Below are 14,010 nucleotides of genomic sequence, written 5' to 3'. Positions count from 1 at the left end.
TTACCACTGCAATCAAATTCCCTCCCTCCACAAGCTGGGACTTCCCTCTGACGGTCCCAAAGTAGTAAAATAAGAAGCTGCATTTTACTAAGCTAAACAGTGGTCCATGTAGCTCAGTGTTGTTGAAGCCCAGGATGTTTTGAACTCCTATCAGCCCCAGCCAGAATTTTGAAGGGTCAGGGATGACCTGAGTTGCAGTTCAACACATCTGAAGGGCAACAGGTGGGCGAAGGCTGCTGTGCATTGACTGGCAGCACCTCTCCAGAGTCTTTCTCTGTCCTACTTGGAGATGCTGAGGATTGAACCTGGGACCTGCTGCATGAATAAGCTGATGTCCTGATCATGGAGCTGGATGAATCATGGCTCTCCTAAGATGTGTAGCTAAGATGCGTAGTCAGTGTGTAGCTGACTCTTTGATATGCCTTTTAATGAGTGCCATTGTGTGTTTGTTTGATCCCCTGCTTCTTTATTTTTAATGGGTCTTTTATGGTTTGGTGGGGTTTTAAAAAATGATTTCAAGAGTTTTTATTATTTGGAACTGATTTTGTTTGCCAAAATCATTGGATCTCTTTCTTAGTGGAAAGGCATAATATAAACACTTAAATAATTAAAAACAAACAAACAAACAAACAAACAAACAGCATCCTCCCTGCCTTGGTGGTGGTCATCTTCTTCTAGGGCAGGGTGTAAGTAACTTAAGACGGAAATACACAAATCACGAGTTTGTTGTTGCTGTAGGTCTTCATTTGTTTTTAATATTCTTAAGCAAATAATAAAAAAGCAATTAAGTTTATTCTTATTTATTCAATAAAGCCATTGCTAAATTTCAATCATCCCCTAATTTAATCAACAATTGCTAATTTATTATTAATGTTGTGAGTTAATAAGAGGTTTGTAAAAAAAAAAAAGGGAGAAAATAATTAAAAATAGACCGGCGTGTTGAGCATAAAACTGATGTGAGAATGCACCACCCCCGTGCTGAAGTGTGTGGGGCAGTTGCAGTGTTAGGCAGCTACGTGGCAGAGGTTGCTGCAACCTTGCGTGATGAGGAAGGCAGGGAAATAGTTTTCTGTAGTGACAAAGGGATTATGGAAATGGGTTTTCATAGAAAAGTGGACCAGAAGCCAGCAGCAGCTGCAAACGTGCATATAATCCTCTCCTCTTGTCTTGACGCAAGTGGTTGATAGCAAATTCAGGTAATGCTGACTGCTGAATTTGTATCCTATTTATTTAGTAGATTGATATCCTGCCTTTTCGTCTGTCATGCAATTGAAAGTTGGCAGATATGGTGGTTTTCTAAGCAGCCCTCCGTCCAGGGTGCTGGTTAGGGCCAGACCTTGCTGAATACACACACACACACACACACACACAGAGTTACAGTTTCCTGCACCCCGAACATAACTACAATTCCCTGGATTCTTTAGGGTAAAAAATGTGCTTTAAATGAATTACATGTACACAGTCTGGTGGGCTTGTTTGTTTAACAAAATTTATATACTGCTTGATTTCAAGAAAAGATCTTATTAGTTTACAAAAATATGGAATAAACCATTGAAATTCTTGATTTAAAAACTGCTAAAAGCAAGTGTTTAAAAACACCCAAAAGATGATAAAAACCAACAGTAGCTAGGAAGAGATGAAATATGTTTAACATTCTTGCCTAAACAAAATTGCTTACAGCAGGACCCAAAAAGAATGAGTGAAGGTGCCTGCTTAATAGGCAGGGAGTTCCAAAGTGTAGCTGCTGCCACCCTAAAATGTTCATTACATGTGCAGAAAAAGTGCTGTGTGGCACCTGCAACAGTATTGGTTCAGATTGAAGAGGCATCCAAGGGGTAAAGGCTGCATCCAACATTACTTCTACTCAGAGTAGACCCAGTGAAATGAATGGATGCAAGTGCAATTCTAACCCTGCTTACCTGGGCATAAGCTTCGTTGAATGCAACAGGACTTCCTTTCGAGTAGACTGGTCAGGACTGCATGCCCACTGATTTCAATTGGTCTACTTTGAGTAGGCCAAGCGTTGACTACAACCCAATAAATAGTCTTACTGGGGTGGAGGCGGCTGTTTGGATGGGGATGCGTATTGCTTTACGTCCTCCAAAATTTGGTCCCCTAGCCCTGCTGTGTATAGTGTGGGTCCTGCTTGTTCCGATGAACGGGGTCATGGACTTCTGACCCCAAAGTCCTGCCCTGACGGCACCCCCTCGCCCCGTTTCCAACAGAGCCGGCCAGGTGCCCCGCTTTCCCCAGCAGTACCTAAAATTCTGGGGTAGACTGCCCCTTTCCGAGGAGGCTTCATACATATCCAAGCTGCATTTAGCTACTCCGTGAACCTTGACACGTGCAGGAAAGATGCTGACACCCCCCCCCCCCGGGGGGAAAAAAAAACATGGGCCGCGTTTCTGCTCGGTCGGTAGAGTGGACCTCTCGTCATTCTGAGGCCCTGCCCGCGAGGTGTACATTAGCATCATCATCATCATCATCATCATCATCATTATCATCAGGGTTTTGCTGCGAGGTTACTGCCCAGCGGGACCGGAAATGCACTCTGCACATGCTCAGAGGCGCCCCGCTTTCTCTTCTCGACTCCCAACGGAGAAGCAGCCAGCAGGCGGGGACCCAGCCAACGTCTAAGAATATCCCGCCGCCGATCCCAGAAGGTTTTGCTGTGCGGGTTGCTGGCCGGTTGGGAGAAAGAGGCGCTCTGCACTTGCTCAGAGGCGCCGGAGCCCGGCGTCCCCTCGCCTCCCGGCGGGGCGGGGCGGGGCGGGGCGGAGAGGAGGTCCGGCTCTGAGTCTCCGCCCTCCGGGCCGCCCCGTCTTGCTGAGAGGCGGGTTTAAGGCGCTCGTGCGGCCGCGGCAACTTTCCCAACAGAGCCCAAGAGCCGCCGGGAAGGAGCGCGGAGCCCCGGCCAGCCAGCGAGCCAGCGAGCCGGTCCCAGCCCGGGCTGCGGCGCCCCTCTCCCGGCCGCCGCCTCCTCCGCTCCAGGCAGACGCTCCCTTCTCCTCAGGTAGGTGCCGCCGAGGTGGGCTTGGCGTCGCTGCTGCTCCGCTCCGGCACCCGGCGAAGGAGGACGCGAACGACAAGCGTGCTCCTGAGCGCATGCAGACTTCCGTTCCTCTCGCCTCCGCGCTGCGTGCGCTGGGCAGGCTAGGCGCCATGGCTGCCTCCGGGTGGTCGCTCGGCGTTTGAGGGGCGAGTGGAGCAGTTGCTGGATGTCAACGGCTGGGGGGGGGGGGTGGCCGTGGGTCCTTTGCTGCGCCCCCCCTCCCCTCACCCCAGAGACAATAGGGTTATATCGCTCTCCGGGGCGGAGAGCGTGTTTGTGGAGAAATACTAACCTTAACCCGAGTTAGGGAGTCCCGCCCCCAACTGGTTTCCAAGTTCCTAGCCCCTATGAGGGCTGCTTTTCTTGCAAGCTGTTTGTGTGACTGACCGCGAGCAAGAAGCCAAAAATCTTTCCCCTTGCTCCCCTCTCTCTCTCTTTGGAAGCGTACGTGGCCAACAGGATAACTCGTCGGTCGATGGTGCAGGGGCGAGCCCCTCTCACTAGGCAGCACGTTTTCTGCACTAGGGTCTTCGTTTCGTGTGCGGGAATATAATCCTGTTTACCAGGATTTCGAGGGTGGAGTTGGCTATTTCTCCTGTGGCATACCCCCCAACCCTAAGCATAACATAAGGATGCAAAGTGTGTGTGTGGGGGGGGGGGAGAGAAGCCCCTCTTTTCTCCCATCCAGAAGACCGCTCCCCTATTCCATTCATCCCAGTCCTAGGTCTGCTCCCAGGGACCCCCCCCAAAAAAAACAGCTTTGGGGATATGTGTGAGATGGGTTTTAGCTTTCCAGAAAATTGTGTCTTTCCCTGTATGCAAAAGAACAGTTTCAACGACCCCCCTTTGCATCTCACAATATTCTTGCTGCTAGTTAAAGATCAACTTCTGATCTCTCACCCCCCCCCCCGCCACTCCAACATGCTCCAAAGCCCTGCAGTTTTTCCCTGCTCCACATTCACTCCACGCATCAGCCCTAGCGCTTGATGAATGGGGTTTCCCTGGGGGTGACTGAGTGGGAGGGACATTGCGGGCCAGGCCTGTGGTGGGGAGGGGGGAATTGGGTGGCAATACTGATGGAAAAGGGGAGGAGGCGGGGGTCTTGGCAAATTGGAGCTTGCTGGCTGGAGCCTGTCCAAACCCAGCCTGCTGCCTCTTCAAGCCTGCAGAGCATAGCTCATATCTGGGAGGAACGATAGCCTTTCTCTTTGGGTGGTTTTTTTCCTTCCCTTTTGCAGTAGTTGATTGCAATAATCTATTAACGTGTTACTTGCGAGGTGGCAGCTGAGAGAGAGCGAAGCCGGTTTTGAGGGAGAGGAGGGCTGTTGACGTAGCAAGAGAGGGGATCCATTTCGAAACGGATTCCCCCCCCCCTTTAACGAGGCTCTCCTTGAAGTCTGCTCTGGAGCTGTGGTGGAGGATGATGCAAAAGGATTTCTCGAGGCAGCCAGCCAAAGACGTAAGGAAACTCTTGATTTAACTTTTTTTCACCCCGCTGCCCCTTTGCTTTTGACAGCTGTAGGAAGGCAGCTGTTTGCATCCTGAACTCTTGAAGAGGGAAAAGATCACCAGCCCAGTTCCCAAAGCTGGAGGTAGAGTGGGGAGAGTTGCACTTAGAAGTGAACTAGGTCAGCGAAATCACTTGAGCCTGCATGTCTGTGCCTTTGGTTTGCTTCCAGCAAGGATAGTCCCTCAAATGTTAGACGGAACTCCCACTGACTTTCCTGGATGTCCCAGGAAGCGTGCTAACTTGAGGCTTAATTCCTTGCAATGAAACCTCTTGGCACAAAGGAGATGGCATGCTTTCGTTGGTTTGCTGTTTCTTTGGGGGGGGGGGAGATAAGAGTGCCTACTCAAGATCACACAAACCTTTGCCCCCGCCACCCGCACTCAATCCCTGTTGTATGATAGTCGGGCTTGATTTGCCCATCTCTGAATATGGAGCTGTATTTTACTTTCAGTGACTAGATGATGCTAGTTAGATGAAGCTTGCGATCTTATGCATGGGGCATGTTTAAGTCTTCTTATGGGACTGTATCACCATCAAAAGTGTATATTAGCGGAGAAATCAATGGAGCGAATGCATCGACGGAAGCTTCGTCGTATTGAGTTGGAAGGAATGTGTTGCATGTTGAGTGCCGTTCACCTGCTGTGTAGTTGGATATTAGCACGGATAAGTAATTTATGGAGCAGACGATTCTGATGGTAGGCAGGTGAAAGTGGGGTCTATTATGTACCTCTGAGGTTTTTCTTCCTCCTTGCATCTCTCCTGGATATAAGAGGCTGTACTTCAAAATGCAAGTTTCATTTACCCCCTCCCCACCCCAAAAAAGCACTCCCTACTAACTTTTTCGCAAAGGTGCTTTGTGAAAGTTGTTTGCTCATCTTTTGTTCACATTCAGAGATTAACTTTGCAAATAGATTGGAGGAGGCAATTTTTGTCTCCCTATATTTCAGAATGGAATGGAATGTGATGGTTTTGATTGCCCCGGGGAAAATCAGATAGCTGAATGCTGTTTTATAAATTTAAATAAGTTTTAAGAGATTTTGCTGATACAAAAGTGGAAAGCAAATAATAGTTTTTCTTTTCTTTTTCTGAACACCCACCTGCTTCACTCGGGGACATTTTCAGCTACTTCTAAAACAAAAGCCACACGCACAAAGCCCAAATGGGCTTGTTGTACAAATTTGTCTTCATTATGCTTTAAGCGACCATTATCGTTCTATGTCTTAAAGCAAATGTGCTACTCAGCAAAATTATGATTCCTTGAAAGTAGGCAGTTCCTAATGGAATTCTGAATCGAGCTTTTAAAAGCCGTTTGCACAAACTGCCGTTCTCTTTTAGGAGCACAGCTCCTCCTAACCTCTCATCTAAATGTGTGAAATTGTTCCCATGCCTTTGCTGCTACAAAATGAGTGTCTGGCTGTGGCTTGAGCTGCTGTTTTTAAATATAATATTTAGAGTGCTCCTAGGTTGCTTTGAAAAAAAGAAGTCAGAAGGAGGCAAAAGGGTGTGGGAGAAAGGCTGCTTGCTGAATATCCCTACATAATTGCTACTTCTGGCTTCAGAGCTCTCAAAATCTCTGGGGCGGCTTCTCAAATGGTAGCAGTCCTGTATAGCTCAGTTGCTTCTTATAGCTGGGCTAGTTCGTATGATGAAAGCTGTGAGTTGGGTACACTTTCCCTGTGTGTGTTTGGCCAGAATACCAGAGCTTTAAATACAGTGATACCTCAGGTTAAGTACTTAATTCGTTTCGGAGGTCCGTTCTTAAACTGAAACTGTTCTTAACCTGAAGCACCACTTTAGCTAATGGGGACTCCTGCTGCTGCCGCGCCGTCAGAGCCCGATTTCTGTTCTTATCCTGAAGCAAAGTTCTTAACCTGAAGCACTATTTCTGGGTTAGCAGAGTCTGTAACCTGAAGCGTATGTAACCTGAAGCGTATGTAACCCGAGGTACCACTGTAGTGTGGAATTACGAAGTGAGCAGGTACCTCCAGGCTTCCTTGTAGTGTGGGCAAGCCAGAACTTCACTGCACCACGCCAGCCATGGACTCTGATGGTTAAGGCATGATGGGAACCCCCCTCCGGAAACTTTTCCTCCTGTTGTCTTGTACTGTAGGTCAGAAGGTTGATGGACATCTCTGGTTGATTTGCAGTAGATTTCTGACTCCCAGTTGTCTAACAATAGCATCAGCTAAAAAGTTCCTGAAATTCACGTGGAAGAATGTTTGTTTTTGGTTGCTGGTGCTGATCACCGATTCCTGGGCAGACCGTGTGCCTGGATTCTTATTGTAAGTCTGCCCTGCTTCAGCTGCTATTTTGCACCTGGCTCAGGCTGGTGGACTTTATGGTATAAAAAAGAGAGAAGCTGGTCTTGCAAGCCTGAAGTCTGCCCCCTCTGCATGCATGTGAGGCATGTGGTGGACATGACCCCAGGCTTTCGCCAGCCCCTTATGCAAAAGGTACAGTGCTACCTCAGGTTAAGTACTTAATTCGTTCCGGAGGTCCGTTCTTAACCTGAAACTGTTCTTAACCTGAAGCACCACTTTAGCTAATGGGGCCTCCAGCTGCAGCTGTGCAATTTCTGTTCTCATCCTGAAGCAAAGTTCTTAACCTGAGGTACTATTTCTGGGTTACCGGAGTCTTTACCCTGAAGCGTATGTAACCCGAGGTACCACTGTACTTTGGAGCCCTCCTTGCAGACAGTCTTCCCATCAAATCCAGATTAAGTTTGAAAGTTATTGCACCCTTGCATGCAGGGGGAGGCGCTAGCTGGGGCCACAGCTAGAGGAACCTGGTTGCCTTGGAAGTCTCTCCAGCTTCTTCTCAGCTTCTCTCTGGTCCTTGCAATTCCAGGTGTGGAAGTACAAACTTGTTTCTCAGTTGCTTCCTGTTTTTCTGGTCAATGTGTTGCAAGCTATCTGGCATGGCTAATGAACACTAAGACATCTGCCACATTTTAAAGCTCTGTCAAATGTAATAAATTAAACCACTTTTCCATTGTAATTAAATTATTACTATTTAGGCTGCATTGACTTTGCCGAGGCCCCTCCCGTGTATCCTTTTCTTCACCCCCTCCTTCCCAGTTTCATACTGCGAGTGCAGAACAGGAAAATGTGTGGCTCTCCACATGTTTGATGGGCTTCATCTCCCCATCAGCCTTGACCGCTGCTCTGAATGCAGAGTCCAGCAACAACTAGAAAGCTACAAGCTCCTCACCTGTAGAGAGGACTCTACATAAGGTCTGAGTAGCTTCCAGCCGTGTGACAGGCAACTTTTCCTGCCAAAGTGTCTGAATTAATCACAGCCTGCAATTTGAACAGTCCTTGGAGCTGTGTCCTTAGTTCAGATTTGCTGTCCGTAGAGCCTCCTTGCCGGTGTTAGAAACTCAGATATTTAAGCTAGATGCCAAATGGTACCTTAAACCTAGGTTTGCGGTTACCACGAAAGAATGTCTATTCCCCAGGGGCAGTGGCGTAGCGTGGGTTGTCAGCACCCGGGGCAAGGCAAGTGATTTGCGCCCCCTAACCCGTGGATTTGCGCCCCCTAACCCGTGGATTTGCCCTAACCCCAGAAGTTGCGCCCGGTGCGGCCGGCCCCCCCTGCACCCCCCACGCTACGCCACTGCCCAGGGGGTTGGGCTAGATGATCATTGGGGTACCTTCCAACGCTACAATTCTATGATCTCAGCTACATTGCTTGACTGTAGCTTGCTCTTAACAATTCACTTGTCTCAGTATGCAAGGAGGGGAAGCACACACAGTGGAAATGGAATTAACTGTGGACTATGGCAGAGGTTTCTAAAGTATGATTGCCAGTGTTCCGCCCAGAAATCTCCACGTAGTCGCAATTGGACCTGCGCCGGTAGCAAAATGCGCCGGGTAGTTTTGAACACTGCTCCTTGCTACCATGCTGTGGCCTCTCATTTCAGGGTCTAGGATGGTGTAGGGCTGTACTTGATGGCAGAACGCTTGGTATTTCTCAGCACCGGGGGACAGACAGTGCTCTTGTCTGAAGCCCTGGAGAGCTGCTGCTGGTCAGTGTAGACCGTACTGAGCTAGATTGACCAATGGTTTGATGGATGTGTGAAGGATGCTCCCCTACATTCCCAATGCTTCTAGACTTGCCAGAGGATTTGGGGTATGTGCGGAAGGGTCTCATGTTGTGCTCAGCTTTGGGGTGGTCCGAAATTTCTCCGAAGTGTAGGGTGACCTTAAATGCTTTTTTATAGTTATCTGCCTTTCCCAGAGAACTCTGCTGAGGGTGGGCAGATCCATAGTCTTCATGAAGCTTGCTAAAAACGGTGGCTGGCCCAATCTCATTCACAGAGATTAAACATGTTGCTGTATGCTGAGTGCCATAGAGAATGGATGGCGTAGGAATGTAACTAATATATTTAGTGGAAGAAAGGGGTGTCAGGGAGAGACGAAATGTTGGCATGTGCTTAATCTTGAATGGAAATCTGGGATGGGCAGGTGAAACCCTCTGCTTTCAAGGTAGATAACTCTAAAGGGCACTGACCTTGTCAAGGTCATTGAGTCTGTGGGTGGCCTAGTGGATGTGCCATTCCTTATCAGCATGAATTCAAAAGCCCCCTTTCTGTCATTTGCCAACCTGGTGCCCTCCAGATCTTCGGACTGCAGCTTTGGTCAGCCCCATGGGAGTGGCTTTCCAAAACCTTGGGAGGGAACCAGCTTGGTTAAACTTGCCCTAGTCTCCTTTCCACCTGTGTTCTGCTATCATCACTGCAGTCTAATTTAGAGGCGTACCTAGGGTTCCTTACACCCTTGGCAAGCAGCTGTATCAGTTTCTACCCCCGGAAAAAAAATACATTTTAAATGACCCAAGTACTTAAAGCATCCAGAGTGAGGCTGAGGCAAGGAGGAAGGGCAAAAAAATAAAAATTGCATGCCTTGGTGCCATGGTGCAAGAAGGAAGGGCAGCTTCTGTGTTTGATCTCACAACAACAGCAGTCGCATGCACATCATACATTCCATAGTTTGAGAGGTGGTTTTTGCACATACACACACTGGCCTGTGCTCCTAGCAGGGTCTGGTTTCGCCAAGCCCTGGGTACGCCTCTGGTATGCAAGGATAAGAGCTTCTTTCCAAAGGATCCTATGCCCATCTCAGTCTGATTGGCATTGGGGATTCCACTTCAATGTTGACTAGCCTCCGCTAAACTGAGTTGGGCTCCTTTTAGGTACCAGAGCAGAACATCTATTTGGATCTGCATCATGGTCTAAACTCCCTCCTTGCTGTTCTCAAATGGAAGCAGAGGCACCTTTTAGTCTTTCCTTAACTCTGTGTTGGTGGCTTTCCCTTTTGTGCTGGACTTTGAGATCTCGAAACATTCCAAATTTATTTCTAAGATGGTGTGGGGGCACAGCCATTGCTCTTTTTCTGTCAGATACACATGGAATTGCAGTTGACTTTCCATGCTGTGGGTTTTTGCCTTTTTTATTTTTAAAAGATGTTCTATTCATCCCACTGGGTGGTACATGTGGATAGGAAGGTACAATTCACACTCCAGCCATTTTAAAAACACTTTTTTGTATCAGTTGAAGGTAACTTAAGTCAAGCTTTTTTAAAAGTATAAAATCGCATCATTTCCCACTATTGTACATCACATGTTTTATGAACTATTTGTGAATTGCTTTAATTATGTACAAAAAGTCAAACAGTTTTAGGGACATCTTTTAAAAGAATAATAGAAATTTGTTTTGTTTAATTGCTCAGCATATTAAAATTAAATGATATAATAAAAGCCACATGCAAAAAGTGAATACAGAGTCTTTTTAAAGCAATTAAGAATAGGATAGACTGAAAGGTTTATGGCTGACAAGGCTGTCTATAACTGATGACATGTTGATGATTTGCCCTTCCAGGCCACATTTTTGAGCATTCATGCTTAACCTGTTTTCACAAAGTTTGTGCAGAGGTTAAACAATGCCTGATGTTTATGGAGCATTCATTCTGAATTGTTTGTGTGAAGGTTATACTATACCATGCCAAGCAATTCTTCTCCCACGTTTTCCGGTACATTTCCCTATTACTTTCCTTACAGAAAGAAGACTGGTTGGTTTTTTTGAGTGGAAGTGGGATTGTTTTTCAAGAAGACCACATTCACTTTAATTGTACAACCTGAATGCATTGATACATCACTAAATTTCATCTGTAAAACAGCGGCAGCCTGGAAGTGGCTGAGTTCAATCCTGAGTTACTAAAGCCTGAAGAAGAACCATGTTTCTAGGAAAATCTGCAGATCCGATAAAAACAAACAAACATTAATTGCTGCCACCAGAAAGGGTGATAGGTAGTAGTAAATCATTTTTAAAAACAGCCTTTGGGGGCTATTATACAAATATGTTAAGAAAAGCATAGCCAAAAAAGCATTCTAACTTTAATTAAAAGATTGGGGTTTTTTTTTAATGGTACCAAGCGAAAAGCTAATAGTGACGACCTGTCAGTGATTCTAGCTTCACCTACCTGACAACTCGCTGCATATATAAAATCCTGCCTTTTGAAAAAAAGATGAAGGATAATGTGGAGAGGTTTTACACCTGTGGAGATTGTGCTACTCTTCCCTAAAAATTAAAAAAAATACGGAGGTTTGAAAAGGAATCATTTTAGGGAAAATAGCAGGACGATGGGGATTTGGGCGATCATGTTGTTGCCCTGTAGAAAGCAGGTGAACGAAGTGTGACAGTTATTTCTGTGTTAAATACCTGGTGTTTGGGATTCCCGAAGCTTGTGAAATTCCTGGAAGTGGGGTAGAATGTTGCCGAAGGTATGTGAGCATAATATGGGCATAAAGGCAGCAAAATATACATAGACAAACACACTACACCAGGGGTGCCCAAACTGGGCCAGATTTTTTTAAGGATTTAACCCCAAAGCTGTTGGGCTTTTTTTAGGGTTTTACCCCAGAACATATACTGCTACGGGGGCTGGATTAAATCCCCGAAACGGACTTTTGACATGCCTGCGCTACACACTGGAATTGATTGGTATTTCAAATAGTGTTAGGCTTGTCATTCCCCAGTTGAGCCTCAGTGGCTGTTTTTTTTTAATAAAAAATGAATTGTTCAAATTGTTAAGATCAGGTACAAGAAAAACCCTTCACAGACCATCCAAACATTAACAAAGAAGAGAAATGAAATGAAAGAAAATGTATTAAACCCAAAATGTATTTGCCTGTGTTTGTTCCAGAGTCCTCCGATAAGTGCCACTTGAATGTAATTTATGCTTTGACGTAAGTGCTGTAGTTGGCTTACCAACTTTAAAAATCCAGCTAAAACAATGATAAGAAATCTCAGGTGATATCCAGCATCCTTCATATTTAGAGCAGACCCATTGTAGCTTAAGCCTAGTGAGCCTCCTCTGAATATATGCAATAATTCTGGAAAATCTCCCACTGATAGTGGGAGTCTAGAAAATAGGATTTCACAAGTGATGGTTTGCAAATAACGCATCTCGACGGAATTGCTTGCACTGCATGTCAAAGGTAGAAATTTGCCTGAAAATGAAACTTGCAGCACAAATTAAATCTCTCTTCCCTCCTACCACCCCCCACCCCAGTAGCCTGTGGGGTCTTGTGAGGAGAAACACAAGATGTCACAGCGTGGAGAGTGAGATGGTTAATGATTTAATAACTTGGGGTTTTCATCTTAAGTCATTGCGATAAGAAGGTGGGAGGTGAATTATTTAGTAAGGATGAAGACCATTAACTTGATCAGTTTAAGGTGGATTATTCTTTGTTGTTGGAATGGATTGTTTATACTTTGGGAGTAGCTTACCTTTGGTGGTGGTGGGGAGAAGGAAGCAGAAATAAATATGAGGTAACCTTCATAAAAATGCTGGCAGCCAAGGAGAACACCCTATACACAAAAATGGGATGTGCCTTGATTTGGCATCCTGGACACCTTGTTCAAGAATTATTTATTCCAAAGAGCTCAAGGGAGTGTACATGGTTTCCCCCCTCATCGTTTAATCCCCACAACAACCCTGTGAGGTAGGTTAGACAGAGAGGCAGTGACTTGCCCAAGTCACCCAGTGAGTGACTGAGTGGGGATTTGAGTTCTGGTCTCCCAGCTCCTAGTCTTACACTCTAACCACTACACTGTTAAGTTGTGGGTGAACATATCAGACGACACAGCAATTCTTCAAACAGCTCTGGTTTATTCACAGGCCAGAACAGAACTGAACTGAAGGGTTCAGCCAGCCTGCTTATATAGAGCTCCACTACAACGCAACAGTAACCACTTTCTGTAACTATCCAATCACTGAACGTCACTTTCAATCCCTTATTTGCATATGTGGACCTGAGTGAAAACTATCTACAGTATGCCCCTGCTAGCCCAGGGTGAGAACTTCAGTACATAACATATACCACACTGCCTTTTCTGCTGTGCCTCTTCCTTCTGCAAGGTGTGGTGCAGGAGATTGACTCAACTTCTGCCTTGCTGTGAATCCAGAAGAAAGGGGAAAGGCTTTTCATCTCCAGCTCTGCCTTGTCCTGTGAGGAGAGACTGGGGCGGCCCCAAGGTTTCCGTAGATTCTGGTGTGTTTTAGAATTTTCTGTATACTGTGTACAGCCAAAGACATTTTGCTACCTGAGGCAAGGGACTCGCCAGGCCCTCAGTTCAGCCTACAAAAGCTGGCCGTTGAAGCAACGCTTCACTTTGCCTATTGGTAGGGCTGGCAACAGTTGTACCCCTGGCCGTTTTGCCAAATGCATTTTAAGCATGCAGCTAAAAGTGAGACAAATGTACATTTTGTTTTTTTTTTTTTTTAAATAATTTTTATTGGGTTTTTACATTTTATAACAACAAACACACACACAAAGACAAAGACAAACAAACACACAAATACAATTACATACCCTAAGTTTCTTTACCCACTTTCATTGACTTCCCCCCACCCCCTCCTCTTACATCCCAATTCCAAAGTTAATTCAGCAAGTTCTTACCTAACCTCTTAAAGATATTCACATTGCTTTTGAAAATTAAAATCTTTTGTTTATCTATATTCAACTATCCAATTCTCTTATAATCATTAATTTCTTTTTTTTTTTTAAGGTCAATCTAACTTCCCCTTCACAAATTTTCCCTTTATTATATTAATTATAGGTCACATTGTCCAAGTAAAACAAAACATAACATTTTATAATTCTATTCTCTCCCCCCCCTGCCCCGGTTTCTGTCCCTTCCTAGACAAATGTCCAGAAAACAAACAAAAAATATTTCTAGCCCGGATTCCTCACGTCCGAGGCGTCTGATTCTCTGTCAGTCCCTCTCTGCCAGCTATATTGGTAGTCCTCTTTAATGGTCCTAAGACCCCGAAGGAGTTCAGTCAGAGTCAGATCATATTTTCTTTCATTCAGAATGTTGAAGAGTGTTTGCTGCGAAAGACCATCTAGTTTTCCATACTCAAGAGAAAAGTCCCAATCATATTGC

At 45.8% G+C, this 14,010-nt stretch overlaps 1 protein-coding gene across 7 annotated transcripts in view; it reads left to right on the top strand.

Annotated features, from left to right (window-relative positions):
• The first annotated feature begins 2,799 nt into the window (after nt 1-2,799).
• The window catches only part of MEGF11 (multiple EGF like domains 11), a 345,349-nt gene continuing 334,138 nt past the window's right edge, over nt 2,800-14,010 (top strand). For 2 of the 7 annotated variants that reach the window (XM_081838782.1, XM_081838781.1), the window contains exon 1: nt 2,800-3,013. The gene's annotated coding sequence lies outside the window, so the exon portion shown is untranslated. Of the gene's footprint in view, nt 3,014-4,174; nt 4,512-14,010 lie in introns of those variants that run through there. The other 5 variants (XM_081838778.1, XM_081838777.1, XM_081838780.1 and 2 more) reach the window with 4 other exon arrangements.

Source organism: Podarcis erhardii (genome assembly GCF_964252035.2).
Source record: "Podarcis erhardii genome assembly, chromosome: 14".
Lineage (NCBI taxonomy): Eukaryota > Metazoa > Chordata > Lepidosauria > Squamata > Lacertidae > Podarcis > Podarcis erhardii.
This window is presented reverse-complemented; position numbering and strand designations above follow the sequence as displayed.